The sequence below is a fragment of the Lutra lutra genome, chromosome 6, assembly GCF_902655055.1.
Source record: "Lutra lutra chromosome 6, mLutLut1.2, whole genome shotgun sequence".
Lineage (NCBI taxonomy): Eukaryota > Metazoa > Chordata > Mammalia > Carnivora > Mustelidae > Lutra > Lutra lutra.
The window spans coordinates 88,103,609-88,121,621 of NC_062283.1; the positions used below are offsets into that span (position 1 = coordinate 88,103,609).

Here is an 18,013-nt window from a genome sequence, read left to right on the forward strand (position 1 = left end):
AGGATAGGGATTTTCCCTCCTTGCTTACCACTGAATTTTGAATTTGTAGCTCTACCCAGACGGAAGTGGTTTTTAGAAAATGCAGCAAACCTGCATCTTTTTTTTTGAACATTTCTTTTCTTTTTAAATTTACTTCTGTGACAGAGATCACAAGTGGGCAGAGAGAGAGGGGGAAGCAGGCTCCCCGCTGAGCAGAGAGCCCGATGTGGGGCTCAATCCCAGGACCCCGGGATCATGACCTGAGCCAAAGGCAGAGGCTTTAACCCACTGAGCCACCCAGTCTCCCCCATCGTTTTTTGTTTTTAAACACGAAGGTGATCCTGTAATTACTGGAAACTGAGCAATATCTACAATGGTGGGATGCTGGGGCTAACGCTCTCTGTTGAATTTCAACATTAAAATAATTTCCAGAAGCAGATCCATTTATTGCAATAAGCAGTAAATGTAAAATGAGATTTAAGAAAGCAAGCAGGGGAGCGTCTGGATGGCTCAGTCAGTTAAATGGCCGATTCTTGGTTTCAGCTCAGGTCATGATCTCAGGGCCAAGTGACAGAGCCTCACGACCAGTCCCACACTCCGTGTGGGGTCTCCTGAAGATTCTCTCCCTCTGCCTCTGCCCTTCCTCCCCCAATTAAATAAATAAATATTTTTTTAAAAAGGAAATAGGTAAGATTATAAGTTATTCCAGAGGTGTATTTTATTTTAAGATTTTATTTATTTATTTGTCAGAGAGAGAGAGAGAGAGAGAGAGTGAGCGAGCACACAAGCAGGCAGAATGGCAGGCAGAGGCAGAGGGAGAAGCAGGCTCCTGCTAAGCAAGGAGTTCGATGTGGGACTCCATCCCAGGACCCTGGGATCATGACCTGAGCTGAAGACAGTGGCTTAACCGACTGAGCCACCCAGGCATCCCCAGAGCTGTTACTTTATAACTAATTAATTATTATTATTACTATATAGCAAGCCCCTAGCAAGTGTACTCAAGAAAGAAAGAAAGCAAAGGTATAGAAAATTATGACTGAGAAGGAAAATATAAACACAGATAAAAATTCCACCAAAGCTCAGAGATGACTATACCAAGGTAGTATAAACCTGATAGCAATACCTGATACTAATGTCAAAAGAATGAAATATAGGTTAGTCTCAAACTCACTTTATACATGGACAAAAATATGAAAGAAAAATGAAAAAAAAATGCACCAACATTATACTATAAGAAAACTAGATCCTGGGTTTAAAATGTATTTTGGGAATGCTGAGATATCTCAATGGGGAAAAAAAAATTCATCTGCATCTCCACAGATGCCCCAAGTGCTTTAATTAAGATTCAAAACGCATTTCTTATTAAAAATAACTGCAGGGCGCCTGGGTGGCTCAGTGGGTTAAAGCCTCTGCCTTCAGCTCAGGTCATGATCCCAGGTTCCTGGGATCGAGCCCCACATCGGGCTCTCTGCTCGGCAGGGCGCCTACTTCCTCCTCTCTCTCTGCCTGCCTCTCTGCCTACTTGGGATCTCTGTCTGTCAAATAAATAAATAAAATCTTAAAAAAAAAACCAACTGGCTTCAAATTAGAAAGGAAGATTTAAAAAAAAATAATGGCAAAACAAAAATAGAAGAGCACTCTTTTCACATGAAAAATAATATATATATTCTGGGGCACCTGGGTAGCTCACTGAGTTGAGCATCTGACTCCTGATTCCGGGTTCAGGTCATGATCTCAGGGTTGTGAGATCCAGGTCTACACCAGGCTCTAAGCTGGGTGTGGAGCCTGCTTGGGATTTTCTCTCTCTCTCCCTCTGCCCCTACACACCCTGCTCTCAGTCTCCCTCTCTTAAAAAAATTATATATGCACAGCAACTACCAACTTTGTGTTTATAAGTATTCTATAAAAATCAGGAAAAAGACAAGGCAGTCAATTAATCCTACTACTAGTTGGCTTTCTGAAAATTCCAGCTAATGTCACAAAATAAGGAGATGTAATACTATAAAATAAAACACACAAATCATTACTTGCAGATGTTTTGGTTGTCAACCATGAAAACCCAGTAGAATCAACTAAATAACTATTATAAGCAATAACATAATTTAATAAGGTGTTGAGATGCAAAATCATTATGAAAACCAAGAGCTCCCTTTGTAATCAGAGTATCTAGAAAATATGATGGCAAAACAATTCCAAATCACAAGTACGATGAAAATGTTAACATACCTCACCACAAATTTAACAGATGATAATTTGTTACACGTATTTGCAATGTGTGACAGATGAAAGGTTAATATCACTATAAATTACCTCTTATCAGTCAGTTTAGAGCAAAGAAGCAGCCATAAAGACATTACAATAGAAAATTAGGCTATGGGCATGGGCGGGCAAATTCACAAGAGAATAACTAAAATGATAAATAAATACACAAAGAAATCTACACCTTACTATGAACAAATGCACATTAAGCAAACTCTAAAGTGCCAGTTTTCTTGTCTAATAAGTAGTCAAAAAAATTAAAGAATTCCCAGTGGAGATGCAGAGAAATAACATTCTGACAGCCCAAGGAGAATTTTAAACTTCCCAGGAGACCTCAGTAATCCTTAAAGCTATGTACACTTTTTGACCCAATAGCTCTACTCCCGAGAATTTACCCTGAGAAAATCCCCATAAATGTGTCAGGTTTACTTGTAAGTATGTCGAATGAAATATATTTTTTACAATAAAAATGGAAAATACCTAAATATCCATTAACAGGAAAATGGTTAGATACGTAGGTAGCCAGATAGGTACGTAGGTACATAGATAGATTCAAATAGTGGTTTGGTTTTGTTTTTCTTTTTAGATTTCATTTATTTATTTGACAGAGAAAGAGAGACCACAAGCAGGCAGGCAGAGAGACAAGGGGAAGCAGGCTCCCTGCCAAGCAGAGAGCCCGATGCAGGGCTTGATCCCATGACCCTGAGATCATAACCTGAGCCAAAGGCAGAGGTTTAACCCTCTAAGCCACCCAGGCACCCCCAAATAGTGGTTTATTATGTATCATTGAGAACCAAATTGTTGAGTCACTATATTGTACACCTGAAACTAACATAACACTATAAGTTAACTACCCTGGAATTAAAATAATTTTAAAAAGAAAACTATGTTGTAGAAGAATATTTAGCAATGGAGGTAAACTCAAGGTATATTAAGTAAAAAAAATTTAAGATATAATACATTATAGTGTATATATTCTATGTGAATATACATATGTGTATTTAGAAATTTAAAAATTCTGCAAAGTTGTACACCAAAATGTAAACCATAATAATAGCTATGTAATGGGATTGTGCATTTTTTTCTTTATTCCTTCTATATTATTTTTAACAATTTCTCTTACGAACATTGATTACTTTTGTAATTTAGGAACCCACCAAAATAAAAGAAAAACAACACTAAAAACCCAAGTGGATATAAAACCAAACAGCAGCACAAAAAAATAACGCGGACTCTCAAGAAACTGGGGCAGTTGGCTTTGTCTAGTAAATGTGAGATTAGAATTCACATTCTGTGAAAGAGAAATAGATCAGATCAAACAGAGGCTGAAAGAGAGAATTTAGTGAGGTTACGAAAGAGGCAGCCAAGTCAAAAGAGCTTCAAAAGATATTTTTCCAAGGCTAAAATGACTTACGGGCTTTATAAAGGGTTTTCTTTTGGGGTCCTTAACATTTCCACACCAAAAACCAACACATGAGAAAATGAGTCATCGCATCCCACCTACACACCCCATCTGCCTCCTGCGCCCACTGTTTCCTCTTCCCACAGATGCCAGCCACTCGCCGTCAGTCACAGCGCTTGAAAATCAAGAGAGAGCGTAAAATGGGGCTGAAAGAAACCAAACCAAACAGTAGTTGACAAGAAATAAATGAAAGCCACAAAAAGGAAAATACTAGTTAAGTTAAAGTTGTCACAAGAAGAGTGAAAATGGGTGATTTCGAGAGAATGGGCTCCTGGGATTTGATGCTAAAATTAATAAAGGCACTAGAGAAGACACTCAGATTAAGAGAGAAACTAGACATTCAAAATAAATGGTACAGGCAAAATAAGGCATAGTCATCAGGTCTGAACGTCTGAGCAGGAACAGCTCCATTTTGGGATGCTATATAGAACATTAAAAATGCTTGTTTGTATAATTTTAAAATACTGAATACGGTACAAAAACTCAGAAAAAGACTGACTTTTTTTCTACTTCAGGTTCAGGTGACTGATGGGTTCTGATAGATGTATATTCTTTTCTAAATGTATTTTTTAATATCCATGGAGTAAAATGTACTTTTCTGTCTCTCTGGTGAAGTGATCAAAGTCTATGCCCCATTTCTTAAATTGTTGAATCTATTTTCTTATTGTCAAGGTTTGTGGGTCCTTTACATTATGTAGATATTTTTCCTTGGTCGAATAAGGGGGTTTGCAAATACTTTCCCCAGGTTTGTGACCTGTCTTTCCAAACTGCTAACAGATTTTTAGAAGAGCAGAAGTTTCTAACTTTAAGTCCAAAGCATCAATTTTTTTCTTTTATGATTGTGGTTTAGGTGCAGTATCTTAAACAAAATCTGCCTAATCCAAGGTCACGAAAGTTTTCTCTCTAGAGAAAGTTTTCTCTAGAAGTTTTGTAGTTTACATTTTACACTTTGGTCTATGATCCATGTTAAAATAATTTTTGTAAATGATGTGGGGTGTGGGTCAAGGTTCATATTTGTTGTAAAGACTCTCCTTTCTCTGTTGCATTGCTTCTGCTTCTTCATCAAACACCAATTGGCTACATTTATATGGGTATGTTGTTGGGTGATTCTGTTCCATTGATCTATGTGCCTATCTTTTGCCAACACTACACTGTTTTGATAATTGTGGATTTATGGTAGGTATTAAAATTAAACCCTGAAAGTCTTCCAACTCGATTCTTCTATTTTCAAAAGTGTTTAGTTTTATTTGATTTCCTGTGTAAATTTTAGAATCATTGTGATTAGAGCTATCAGTTGATAGCTATAAAAAAATCTTCCTGGGATTTTGACTGATATTGTATACTAAATGTACAGATCATTTTGGGGAGAACTAACATCTTCATGTATTGAGTCTTTCTATCCATGAAAATAGTATATCTCTCCATTTATTTAGGTCTTCTTTGATTCTTTCCTCAGTATTTTATAATTTTCAATACACAGTTTCTGCAAGTATTTTGCTAGATTTACACCTAAATGATTCTTTTTTTGATGCTATAATAGATGGTATCCTTTCAAATTTCAAATCCCAGTTGTTCATTGCTAGTATGTAAAAATACAGTTGATTTTTATTGATTTTCTGTCCTGAGACTTTGCTAAGCTCACTTATTTGTTCCAGACCTTATTTTTTTTATTTGCACATGTCTGGAATTTTCTACATGAATAATCATGTCATTTGAAACTAGAAATGGTTTTATTTTTTCCTTTCAAATCTGTATGTCTTTTATGGTTTGGGGTTTTTGTTGTTGTGTGTCTTGTTTTACCTGGATATACTGGCTGGGGCTTCCAGTAACACAGCATTTTTAAATTGAACACAGCACTGGGCGCCTGGGTGGCTCAGTTGGTTAAGCGACTGCCTTCGGCTCAGGTCATGATCCTGGAGTCCCGGGATCGAGTCCCGCATCAGGCTCCTAGCTCCATGGGGAGTCTGCTTCTCCCTCTGACCTTCTCCTCGCTCATGCTCTCTCTCACTGTCTCTCTCTCAAATAAATAAATAAAATGTTAAAAAAAAATTGAACACAGCACTTCCTTATTTAACAAAAATGTCATCTTATCATGGCTACCTCCTGACTCTGATGATTATCTTCTCAAAAATAGTAAAACAAACAGGTGAAAATTATCTTCCTTGTGAAATGATATTAAATCATGACTAAAATGCAAAAAAAAAGGATGTAATTATAATAAATAAACACCTGATACTCCACAATTCTTGAAACTCATTCATATGGGTTACCGTTTATCCACTTTATTTCACAAACATGTATTTAATAATTACAATGTGCCAGGAACTGTATGCTTATCAAATATTAACTCAATCTTCATAATACTCCTTTGTGGTAGGTAATATTACTATTTCAGGACACAGAGGCAGAGAATGTATAAATAATCTGTCCAAAATCAGCTAGGAAGTGGTGGTACCACTTCTATCCTTTGAGGGATCTGACCCCAAGCAATCTAGCTGGAGATCCACACTCTTAATTCTTCACTGAGCCACACCCTATATTTACAGGATATAGAGGTTCTCAAGATCACAACATAAATTTGGAGGTATAAAAAAGATTTGGGGACCAAAGCATATATTTCTGTTATGTATTTTGTGACCAAATGAACCTAATAATTTTCTGATTGAGTTTTTATGGTAATATTGTGAGTAAAACAGCTATAATTAACAAACTGAAGACTAAGTCTATTTAAAAATATACAGAAAGGTACAAAAATCTCTTACATTTTTTACCCGAGGTATTGTTTCTTTCCTTTCTTCCAAATGGGTTAATGTTAAATGGAGCACAAAATTAGGTTTACCGGGGTTTATTAAAGCATAATAAATTTTTAGGGCAATAACATAAAACTGTTGTGCCTAATTACATTTTGGACATTAAATGGCAGTGGTTCATGGTCTGTTTTTCTTTTTTTTATCTCATTTTTCCTTTATAATACAGTATCTGTTAAATATCTCACATGAGCTTCTGCTGGCTTGTAAAAAGTAGAGTTGAAGCAGAACATTAATGTTCAGTTACTTTTTATCTATTCAATGTTTTCCTTAGGCATTAGATCACTGATGACAACAAGAGCCCAGTAGTGATTTGGACTGTACTATAGTCTACAAAGCACTCCCAAACTCCATTGTCAACTTCCCAAGTTTTACATATAAGTATATGTGTGTATATATATATATATATGTATATATATATATATATATATATATACATACATACATGAACTTCCCAAGTTATCACACGGAACTAGCCATTCAGTCATGACAGGTTAATCCCCCAGGATGACCCACCAGTACCAATTTAATTCTACAAATGTCCTGACCGCTTATTATATAAAAAGTTTTGTTATTTGCTGTTATGAAAGTTAACAGAAAAAATTAACTGGATGTGGCTTTTGCTATCTCTGTGGGACAGAATCATGAGTTGGCAGATACTGACATAGGGCAGAATGTGGCCAGCACTGGGGACATACAGAGGGTGACACTCAAGGACCAGGGAGGCCAAGCCTGGTGGAAGGGATGATGGAAGCCAACATGAAAGAGGCATCATCAGGTCATGGAGTTGGAATGGAACACCTCAAATCGTAGACAAAAAACAAAAGCACTGCATATCAAAGGCACCATAGGAAAAGGAAAGAGGCAAGACGCCTGGGGCTTGGTCAGAGCAATGGAGGAAACTCAGTAGGGAACTAAGTCAGTTCCCAGGGAATTCTGAACTGGTAAACCAAGAGAGATCCCCTAAAGAACAGATACTAATCCCCAAATGCTTATCCCATCTTAGATTCTTAAGGGAAGTATATCTTGCCTTTTATTGATTTTTCTTTTTTCTTTAAGATTCTTTATATACTAGAGGAGAGAGAGAGAATGAGCAGGGGGAGAGCAGAGGGAGAAGCAGACTCCCCACTGGGCAGGGAGCCTGATGTGGCACTCGATCCCAGGACCCTCAGATCATGACCTGAGCCAAGGGCAGATGCTTAACTGACTGAGCGACCCAGGTGCCCCTCCACTGATTCTTCTATATTATGAATAAATAAGGGCTAATTACAAGGAATCTACTGTATGCAAATTACTAAAATGTTATTCATGACCTAGTGCCCTGGTAGAGTTCCCTAGAGACTCAGAGTCGGTTTACTAAAATTTAGCAGATATACAATGTTGGGAAATTGAAAAGCTCCTATTACAGAGGTAAAACTATTGTGATTTTCATGAAGGACAGAAGAATAATCTACCATCACTGCTGTCTCAAATTAATCATGGTTTAGCAATTCCTGTTGTGAATTACTACTCCTGTAGCTTCATCAGTATTTTATTTCCCTGTACATTATTTAGTTAACCCTATCATGTATAATGATACATATTTGTGTCAACAATAAATATTTTGGTCCATAAATACATGTATGCATAATGATTCAAACATGATTCATTCTTATATTGCTAAAACAAATGTATACGTAATGTCCCCACCCCAGCCTAATTTGCTTGTTTAATGCTTGTTTGATTATTACACAGAGGTGTTGATTCTTTTTTTTTTCATCTAGAAAGTGAGGACTGGGAGGTAGGTGATCAGAGGTGATCAACCTCCAGAAGTTGGCTTTTAAAAATGTTGAGAGACATGGCTCCTGTAAAAGGAAGGGGGGAAGAAGAGGGAGAAGTCCAGAGAAAGAAAGAAGAAAGAGACAAAGGGAAAGAAAAAGGGGGAAGAAGGGGGAGGAGAGAAGGAAGGAGCAAAACCAAACAAGATTGGTATTATAAAAATGGAAGTCCCCTTGCCCAGACAATAGCCACAAGAATCCAGTTCATGATGCTCCAGCTTTAGAGAATGTGAGGGGCAAATTAGCACATAGAAGGCACCCATCCCAGAGTGGCAGGACCCAGAACCACAGCTCTCTGCCAGGAAGAGATGCAACCTCAGGAAAGAACACCACAAAGGTGAAAAGCTAGAATGAGAACATCTCCAGGGGCCTTGAGAGGAGTGATGAACATGCAAATGGCAGACAAGCTGTTTCATGACTTCCAGTGCTTGAATCCTAATTAAGTTTCTGGATGGATGACCTTGGACAAGACCTTAAGTTCACTGAGCTATGGTTTCCTCAGCTGTCAATGGAGAATAAGAACAGGTATTCACTGTACAAAGCTGTTGTTAGGATTACATGTGCACTAGGCACAGCAAACTCTCAATATATGGCTATTATAAGGAGCTATTAAAAGAAATATTAAGTGGGGGGGGGCACCCAGGTGGCTCAGGCGATAAAGCGTCTAGGTTTAGCTCAGGTCATGATCCCAGAGTCCTGGGATCAAGCCCCATGTCAAGCTCCCCGCTAGTGGGGAATCTCCTTATCTCTCGGCCCTTCCCTCTGCTCATGCTCACACACACATTCCCTCTTTTAAATAAATGAAGAAAGAAATGTTAATAGGAAGCCCTTTGAACAATTTAACATAAAAATGTTATTGAAGACAGTGTTAAAATATAATATTCCCAGTGAAGCCTTGTATGAATAATTACTCATAGAAATGAGTTTGAAGTCCAATTATGAAAACACACAAAGCCCACATAAAGAATTTTGACTTGATTCTATAATCAGTAGTGATCCATCCATATCTATGAGTTTTGAGAAGGGGTATGGCAGGATCAAATTTAGGGAAGATAAATCTAGATTTTGTGGACAGACTGACAGATAAAACAGACTGGAAGCTGGGAGATCAGTGAGGAATCCTTTAAAGGAGAGTGTGCCCCTAAACTAATACAGAGAATACATGGCAAGGAGTTCAAGAGGCTTTAGGGATTTGGTGGATGCAGGATAAAGAAAGAATTAAAGATGATTTCAAACTTGAATGGTTAACATTTATGGCTTGCCATTAACACAAGTGACACAAGAAAAAAATATCTTTTTTGGTAGGAACTTGAGATTGGATTGAGACACATTAAACCTGTGTGTGTGTGTATGCGTGTGTATCTAACTGACAGCTATTATTTTGAATCTCAGCAGAGATCAGAATCAGAGTTAAGAGTCACGATGACGTAACAGTTGAAGTAGCACTTGTAGATGAGATTGACAACGTAGACAATATAGAGAAAAATGAAAAGGCATCTATGATTCAGGAAATCCCTTCCTCATCATATACCCAACAGAAACACAGTTCATTAAAATACATGTAATAAATGTTCATGACAGTACTGTTTGCAAACCATCAATAGTAGAAGAAATAAAGTATGCTATATAGAGATAATGGATGCCATACAGCAGTGAGAATTAAAAATCTGACTACCTGTGGCAACATGAATGAATCTCACAGACTGTTAAAAGAACCCGAATAAAAAAGAGTAGATACCTTATGATTCTGTTTACATGAGGTTCAAAAATGTGGTATTAAAAGTCAAAACAGCAGACACTTTGGTGGAGGACAATGGCTGAAAGGGGACTTTGGGGGGTCTTTTGGAGAACTGGTAAGGTTCTGCCTCTTGATCTGGGTGCTGGCGATTCAGGCATGTTCACTTTGTGAAAATCAATGCATCTCTGGTTAATAATTTTGCCAAGAGTGTTAAAAGAGGGCTGTATTTAGTTTCCTGTAGACCCTATAACAAAGTCCCATAAACTGGTCCCTGAAACAACACAAAGTTCCTCTGTCACACTTTCAGAGGCTCCATGGCATCTCCAAATCAAAGGGTCAGCAGGGCCAGGGCTGTGCTACCTCCAAGGGGTCTACAGCAGAATCTATTCCCTGCCTCTTCCACTATCTCGCAGCTTGGGGCATTCCTTGGCTTGTGTGTATACATGTGGTCTCCAACTGCCCCTGCCTCTCTCTTAGAAAGACCCTTCTGATGGCAGAGAGGGCCCACCTCAGTAATTCAAGATCACCCAATTATCAAGACCCTTAATTTAATCATGTCTGCAAAGACCCTTTTTCCAAATACGGTTGCATTCTCCCATCTCTGGGTTTTGGCATAGACACTGGAGCATAGCGGTAAGCATTTCTCAGCCTACCACGAGGATTTAGAAGGTGAGTATAGCAGAACTAAAAGGGTTGAATTTGAGGTGAGGGAATGAAGATTAAGTAACACAGACAAGTCTCCAAAATAGGAAGAGAAAGAAAGAAGATTAACATTTACTAAGATCCACAGTAGAGATTTTTACATTTGATATGGAAACCAAGAGGTCAGACAATACTTTAATACTTTAGTTGCAAGGTGGAGGATCTGAACATTAGTAGAAAGAGAAGATTTTAAAGGGTGGTGGGTAGGTGATTAATGGAGACAATCTCTATATTCTCAGATAAGATAGAAAGGTTGGGATTTAAGTTGGGGAGAAAAGTCAGTCTTGGAAAAAAGAAGAGATCCTTGAAGGGCAAGAAGAAGGGAGCTAATGAAAGGCAAAGGCCAAGAAATAATGAAGTAAAAGGAAGAATGATGAGATTCTTTCATTTAGGTAGTGACTCCATGCAATAGAGGTGGGGTACATGTTACCAACAGAAAGCAAAGCCCAGCCCAGGAGACAGCAGGGATCAGCCTGTGTCCTGTGGACATCACCAGAAACACGCCTGAAGGTAGCACCATCTCTCCTCTGGGAGGCTGTGGTCCCTTTTCTATTTTCTTTTCTTTATTATGTTCAATTAGCCAACATATAGTACATCATCAGTTTTGACGTAGTGATGTGATGAGCACTGGGTGTTATATGCAACTAATGAACCATTCCTTTTTTTTTCTTTTTAAAGGAATTAATGTCAACATGTCTATTGCTTGCTATAGTATGAATGCTAACTACTACAGCCAACAGAAGCAAGATGTGAGCCAAGCCCTAAAAGAACCAAAACTCTATTTTTCCCCCTTACTTCTATAGGCCTAAGATAAAAATAAAGGAGCATGTGATGAAAAGAGGGAAGACAGAATAGATTTCGGTTTTATTCTTCTTACTGGCCATAGATGGGTCTTAACCAGATATTAAAATTTCAGCATCACCAATGAATATTCTTGGCCACAAGGAAGACTGAGGTAATAAAGGATCCTTCTGTCCTCTTCTTAAAGAATTCCCAGCACCCAGCACTTTGATGGTGTTTTAGGAAGTATTATTAAGAGAGCCCTGTAAAAATGCTCTAATTAGATGCAGTCTTCGAGTGAATCCTTCCTATCAATGCACAAGGAAAGCAGATAAATCACAATTTAGGTCTTTGGTGCACAGCAAGTGTTTCATAAAGGGATCCTTCCTCGGTTGTGAGCAACCCAGTCTTCAACATCATTTTGCTTATTAAACAGATAGAAGCATGCCCTACATCAAAGAGTGTTATTCCCTTTCCAAGTTAAAATAGGGTCCAGATTCTACCTTAAGAATTTATTTTTTAATGTAAGGGCAATAACACTAGACCTGGTCACTGATCTATAAAGAGTAGGGAATATAAGAAAAAGTGTAAGTCAAACTTAACTCTCAGGTTATCATGTGACAGGACCATGCTGCCCATTATATGCCAAAATAGGATACGAAGTGGCTTTGACAGTAAAAATTTCTTTATCCCCACCGAAAACTATTTTTCTCTCTGAAATTATTACATTTCCTAAAGGTATACTGGGTTGAAGAGTCTATAATCATAAATTTAGATCTGTATAAACTCATTTTATGTAACAAATTTCAATACTTAACTAATCAATCTATTTTCATCAGATGCTGAGAAAGCTATTCCTGAAATTTGGGACAGGCTCTTTTAGAGTTTAATATAGCTTTTATAGTGGTTAAGGTACATGCCATTTCGGGGGAGAAGGGTCTCTCAATCAGCAAAGCTGTCTTCATTCTTGCCTCAGTGAAATTCCCAAGCACACAGAATAGCCCTTTGTATCAGAATCTTACACAAGAGTCCCCCTTGCCAACTGGAGCCAATAACCTGCCTCTTTTAATCGGCACTTGTGTTAAGTTGTGTCAGGTTGTATATGGTTGCAAGAGTTGATTTGTGGTAATTTTTGAAAAGAATCTGACTGTGCTTCACAGATGTGCTTCCTGAGTGACCTATTATTCCCAATTGTTTTATACATTTACAACTTTTCCACAAAGAGACAGCAGAGAGTAGCCAGGGAACACTGGAAACATAATCTGACCATGTTCTCTGGCAAAAATGGCCATAAACCGTGGCAATTTTATTCATGTCTGAAGTTGTTCTGAGATTTTTTGCATTCTAGGAAAAGAGTTACAGTGTATGTGTTGTATCTACATAAACAATAAGAGTTACTAAAATAGTGTGGTACAGGGATACGATCAACACAATTAGAATTACGAGGAAGTCTACAGGAAAGATAATCAGATTTCCTCACAAAACCACTGGGAATGGGAGAGCAAAAAAGAGGGAGAAAAGAGAGAGTAAAGACTTTAGGAACACTGTCAATGACCATGTATATACCTTATTTGGATTCTCACTAAAACAAACTCAAAAAAATCACAACATTCATGAGAATATTTGACAACTGACAAGATTTTTGATGATATGAAAGAAATTACTTGAAGTGTGTGATAAGAGACTGTTGCAGGAACGCTTATGGCTTAGAAAGTTAAAAATGAACCATCAGGTGCCTGGGTGGTTTGGTAGGTTATGCGTCTGCCTTTCGCTCAGGTCATGATCCCAGGGTCCTGGGACTGAGTCCATCTGCTTCTGCCTCCCCCCTGTTCAAGATCTCTCGCTCTCTATCTCTCAAATAAATAAATAAAATCTTTTTAAAAAAATAAATAAAAATTAACAAGTGAATTCTTCGTGTACGGTGCCCCACAAAACATGCATTCTTTATCAAAGAGTGTTACTCCTCATGTTAATAGGCAATTTACTTGCAAGCAATAAACACTAAACTTGTTCCCGCTGCAGGAAGGATATAGGTAGTAAAATGAAAGAAACCCAGCTCGCACACTACTCGCTAGGCTGAAACAGTTACTCGCCCTAGTGAGCAGGCCAGTTTGAAAAGGTTTTTTCCCTTGCGTTGATGGCTGTCAGCCCCGATACTGAAAAACCCAACTGGATCTAAGAAGCCTGGGTGAGTGCCCGGGAGCTGCGCTGTGCTCCTGGGTTCTCAGGGTCAGCAGGCCCAGGCATCTGAGTCAGAATGCACTGCTTTCCCAACCTTTGTACTCCCTCAAAGTTATGTTCAACACTTAAACAATCAGCATCTAGTCAAAATGTGTTCAGATTCCTACAACTTCTTTGAAGGGGATCTGTGATGCTGTTCGCACAGCAGATGTGTAAATCATTCTCTGCTGGGAATGATTTCCCTCCACGGCTTACATGTTGACTCTCTAGGAAAGTTAAGGTTTGTTTAAGGTTTGTTAAGTGTGACAGATTCATGTGATTATAAAAAACATCACTTAAAACGGGAGCTGGCAGTACACCTCAAAGGATAGTCACATGGAGATGAAGATGGGGAAGAACAGACTCCCCTCGGCAGCCCTCCAAAGGTGAAAATGGGACAATTCTGGTCCACAGACACAGCAACAGACCAGAGAGGAACGGACGTGGCGGAGCCCCCCCCCCCCCCCCCCCCCCGCTGTACTCCCCACGAAGTTATGCCCTCCTTAGAGCCTTTCAACAGCTTCTCATCACACCACACTGGAGGCTTGGGTTTCTTAACCTTGCTTCAATCCCAGCCATCAGGCATTCTGGAAATGCTTCCTTGGCTCTCACATTTGTTTAACAAGCATTTATTATCTGTTCCACACAGGGTACTGTGAATGGGTCAAAGAAATCAACACCAACCCCATGATGAGCTTATAATCTCTAAATGCCTGTGAGCTGTAGAAGTCCAAGGTCAAATGAAATATATGTACATCTTTGACAGGGGCACAGAAACAGGAGTTATTAATTCCAATGGGGGTCTCAGAGAAGGCCCTGCAGGAACAACAGTTTCAAAGGAAGCCTTGAGAAAGGCTATCTTTCTGGTCACAGACAGGGAAGGAAGGGCATTTCTGGCTGCCCGACACTGCATAATAGAGGAGTTTCTCTCCGCCAGAAAAACTGTTCCACCACCTAAGATTGGACATGTATACAATATCCCTGCGAGTGAGGAAAGGCTTATCACTCTGTCTATCCAGGCTTCCTGCAGGAAGTTTACAAGCAGTGAAATAAATTGCACAATCATTTCTTTGGAACGCTTTTCAGTAAAAAAACATTTTTCTTACTAGGAAGGGAGATATTTCATTTTGCTTGTGCTTTCACACATTCTAAATTGTATTACTAAACACACCCCCTTCCCTCAGGTCCCGCTGGGCGGCCCCGTTACTATCTCCCCTACTCCTGGGTACCAGAGGAGTTTCACACATCCCTTCCCTAGCTCCTCTCCCAAGCCTACAGCTAAGGATATGTTGGTCTGTTCACCAGAAGCCAGGAGGTGCTTAATAGCTGAACAGAAAACCCTGCTGAGGAGGCATTTGAGAGTAAGAAAACAGCTTTTAATTCATGTTGCTAAAGCAGGAGAGACAAAAAGGAAAATCAACCTCCAGGAGAGATGACAAAATCCAGGGCATCTGGACAGGGACAGTGAGAACGGATTGTTGGTGGGGCCTCCCTGGCAAAGTGTTGGGCTCTGAGGGAGGCACACAGATAAAGGGAGATCGAGATAAATGTGGCCCATCCATAGTCAGTACTGACCAGCACTACAAATAGCCGGGTGAGCCGCGGCTGTGTATATATCTGGGTGTGGCTGGCTGAAGTAGGCTGCCCAGGTCTGCATTTCGGCTGTGCAGCAAGCATTCCTGGGGGCCCAGGGCCTGAAACTCCCCACCCCAAGCCTGTTTCTGTCAGATGACAATAATAATAGACACTGTCACATAAAGGATTGAACAACGAGCACTTAATAAATATTAGCCATCATTAGAGAGTGGACTGTGGACTGGAAGTTACCCTCACACCTTATTCCCACCACAAAGAACTGTCTATAATTTAGAGATACATATCTGTTCTTTTCTGGTTTAGTAACCAGGAGACAACGAAATCCATACAATTCACTCTTCTCAACAGACCCTCCTGCTGCTTTGACAAAATCTCTAGTTGAAGAGCATCTTTGAGAGAAGCCTTAGGCCACACAGAAATAACCCATATCTAGAGTTACTCTTTTGGAGTCTATAGGGGTCAGATCAGAGTAAATACCTACAAGCCCCTCTCTCGGAAGGTGCTAGAATAGCCAGCTCAACATATGCCCTGGATGGCGTCCAACAGTCCCAGATTCCGCCTACTGTCCCACTGTCATTTCTGATAGAGACCCCTTCACTCTGTCACCGTGAGCAACAGGAAGGGCAGTCCTCTGTCACCTTCCATGGGGCAGTGGCAGCAAGGGGACTGCAGCTGCCAAAAATCTCAGTAAGAATCCCCCTCCGCTGCTCGGCCCTGGGACTCTAACCAGATGAAGACCTCAGCCCTCAGCATTCCCCAGATTGCTTTCTGATACAGAGCTGCTTTTTCTAAATATCCCAGGCCAAGGCGATGAGGGACATTTTACAAATGGCATGGGATAGACTCTAACCCCTTGCTCCTCCCAGTAAAATGCATTTCATTTTTGCTGGGAGTTTTCACCTTTTCCATGGTCATTTTCTGTGTGTGTGTGTGTGTGTGTGTGTGTGTGTGTGTAAAAGCATTTCCCTCTTTTTACCTTGCCCTTCCTTTACCTTCAATCCTGGTTTCCCTTTTTTGGAATCTACATCTTCCTCCAAGGGTTTATGTTTGTCCTCTGTGTTTCTGCTGTTTACTCACCATTTCTGACTGAAAATACCCATGCCAGGGTCAAGTTTCTTTCAGACATCAACTAGCCAGAGCTGGTTTTGCAGGAGACCATGTGACTCCTGGGTCTTAGACTGAAAGTCCCAAATGCTCTTTGGGAACTGGTTGAAACCAGGCATCCAAATCTAAAGATTATTCTCCCCACCCACTGCTTCTCCCATGTGATTTTTTTTAGGAGATTGAGGAGCGTCTCTGGCTCAGTGGATTAAGCATCTGCCTTCGGCTCAGGTCATGATCCAGAGTCCTGGGTCTCCCCGCATAGCAGGGAGTTTGCTTCTCCCTCTCCCCCAACTCCTACTCTCTCTCTCTTTCTCTCTCTCTCTCTCTCTCTCTCACACACACACACACACACACACACACTCACTCTCTCTCCCAAATAAATAAATAAAATCTTAAAAAAAAGAGCAAGATCTCTCCCAAATAAATAAAATCTTAAAAAAAAGGAGCAAGATTGAGACCTCCCAAAAAACAATAGAACAGAAAAATTACCTGAAATTCCATCATCCATACTCTCACCACTATGAACCCAGATGCCATTTTTACTACAGTTCCTGAATTCATTTTTATGTTAGCTTGGTTTTAGAATATGTGTTACACAAATTATTTTCTTAAACCTCCCAGACTTGTGAGATGGAGCCTGAGCGCTGCAGAAGAATAGAGCAACTTTTTGCCATTTATTTAGATCTTTACTCTGAAAAAGAGCCACACTTTTCACTTTTCTTAGAAATAAGAGTTAAACTGGGGTGCCTGGGTGGCTCAGTTGGTTAAGTGTCTGCCTTTGGCTCAGGTCATTATCTCCAGGTCCTGGGTTGAGCCCCACATTGGGCTCCCTGCTCAGCGTGGGGTCTGCTTCTCTCTCTCTCTCTCTCTCTCTGCCTTTACCCTCCCCACTGCTCATTCTCTGTCTCTCAAATAAATGAAATCTTTCAAGAAAAAAAAAAAAAGGAAAGAAGGAAGAGTTAAATTAAAATGGTGATTTGTGGGGTGCCTGAGTGGCTCAATTGTTGGGCGTCTGCCTTCAGCTCAGGTCAGACCCATCCTGGGATCGAGCCCCATGTTGGGCTGCCTGCTCAGCAGGGAAACTGCTTCTTCCTCTTCAGCTCCCCGTGCTTGTGTTCCCTCTGTCGTTCTCTATTTATTCTCTACCATAAATAATAAAATGGTGGTTTTTTTCATTCCTAGAACTGCTATTTAGTTTATCATGTTGAATTCCCATCCCATGATTTTTCATCACAACTCATTATAAAATGTATACTTGCCTTTCTATAAATAAGGCTGTCTTGGTTAAAGCCAAATGGACAATCAACAGGAATCCAGCAACATCACCCTCTTTACTCAACTTATAGACTATAAGACTACATCTAGGTAAGTGATAAAAATTTCAGTGTTGTCAATTCTCAAAACAAATAGTGTATCTACCCCTCAGCATCAGTGCAGTAAATTGTTATACAAATTTAAATGATCTTTTATTAATATTTCTCACCTGGTTTATTTACTTCAAAGCTTTTCCCTATACAATTATCATATATACACAAACCTACATGCATGC

The 18,013-nt window shown here is 39.6% G+C and overlaps 1 protein-coding gene across 1 annotated transcript in view; it reads right to left on the reverse strand.

Annotated features, from left to right (window-relative positions):
• Positions 1–18,013, reverse strand: part of MAP3K5 (mitogen-activated protein kinase kinase kinase 5) — a 208,795-nt gene that overhangs the window by 149,174 nt on the left and 41,608 nt on the right. The gene's annotated exons all lie outside the window — the stretch shown is intronic.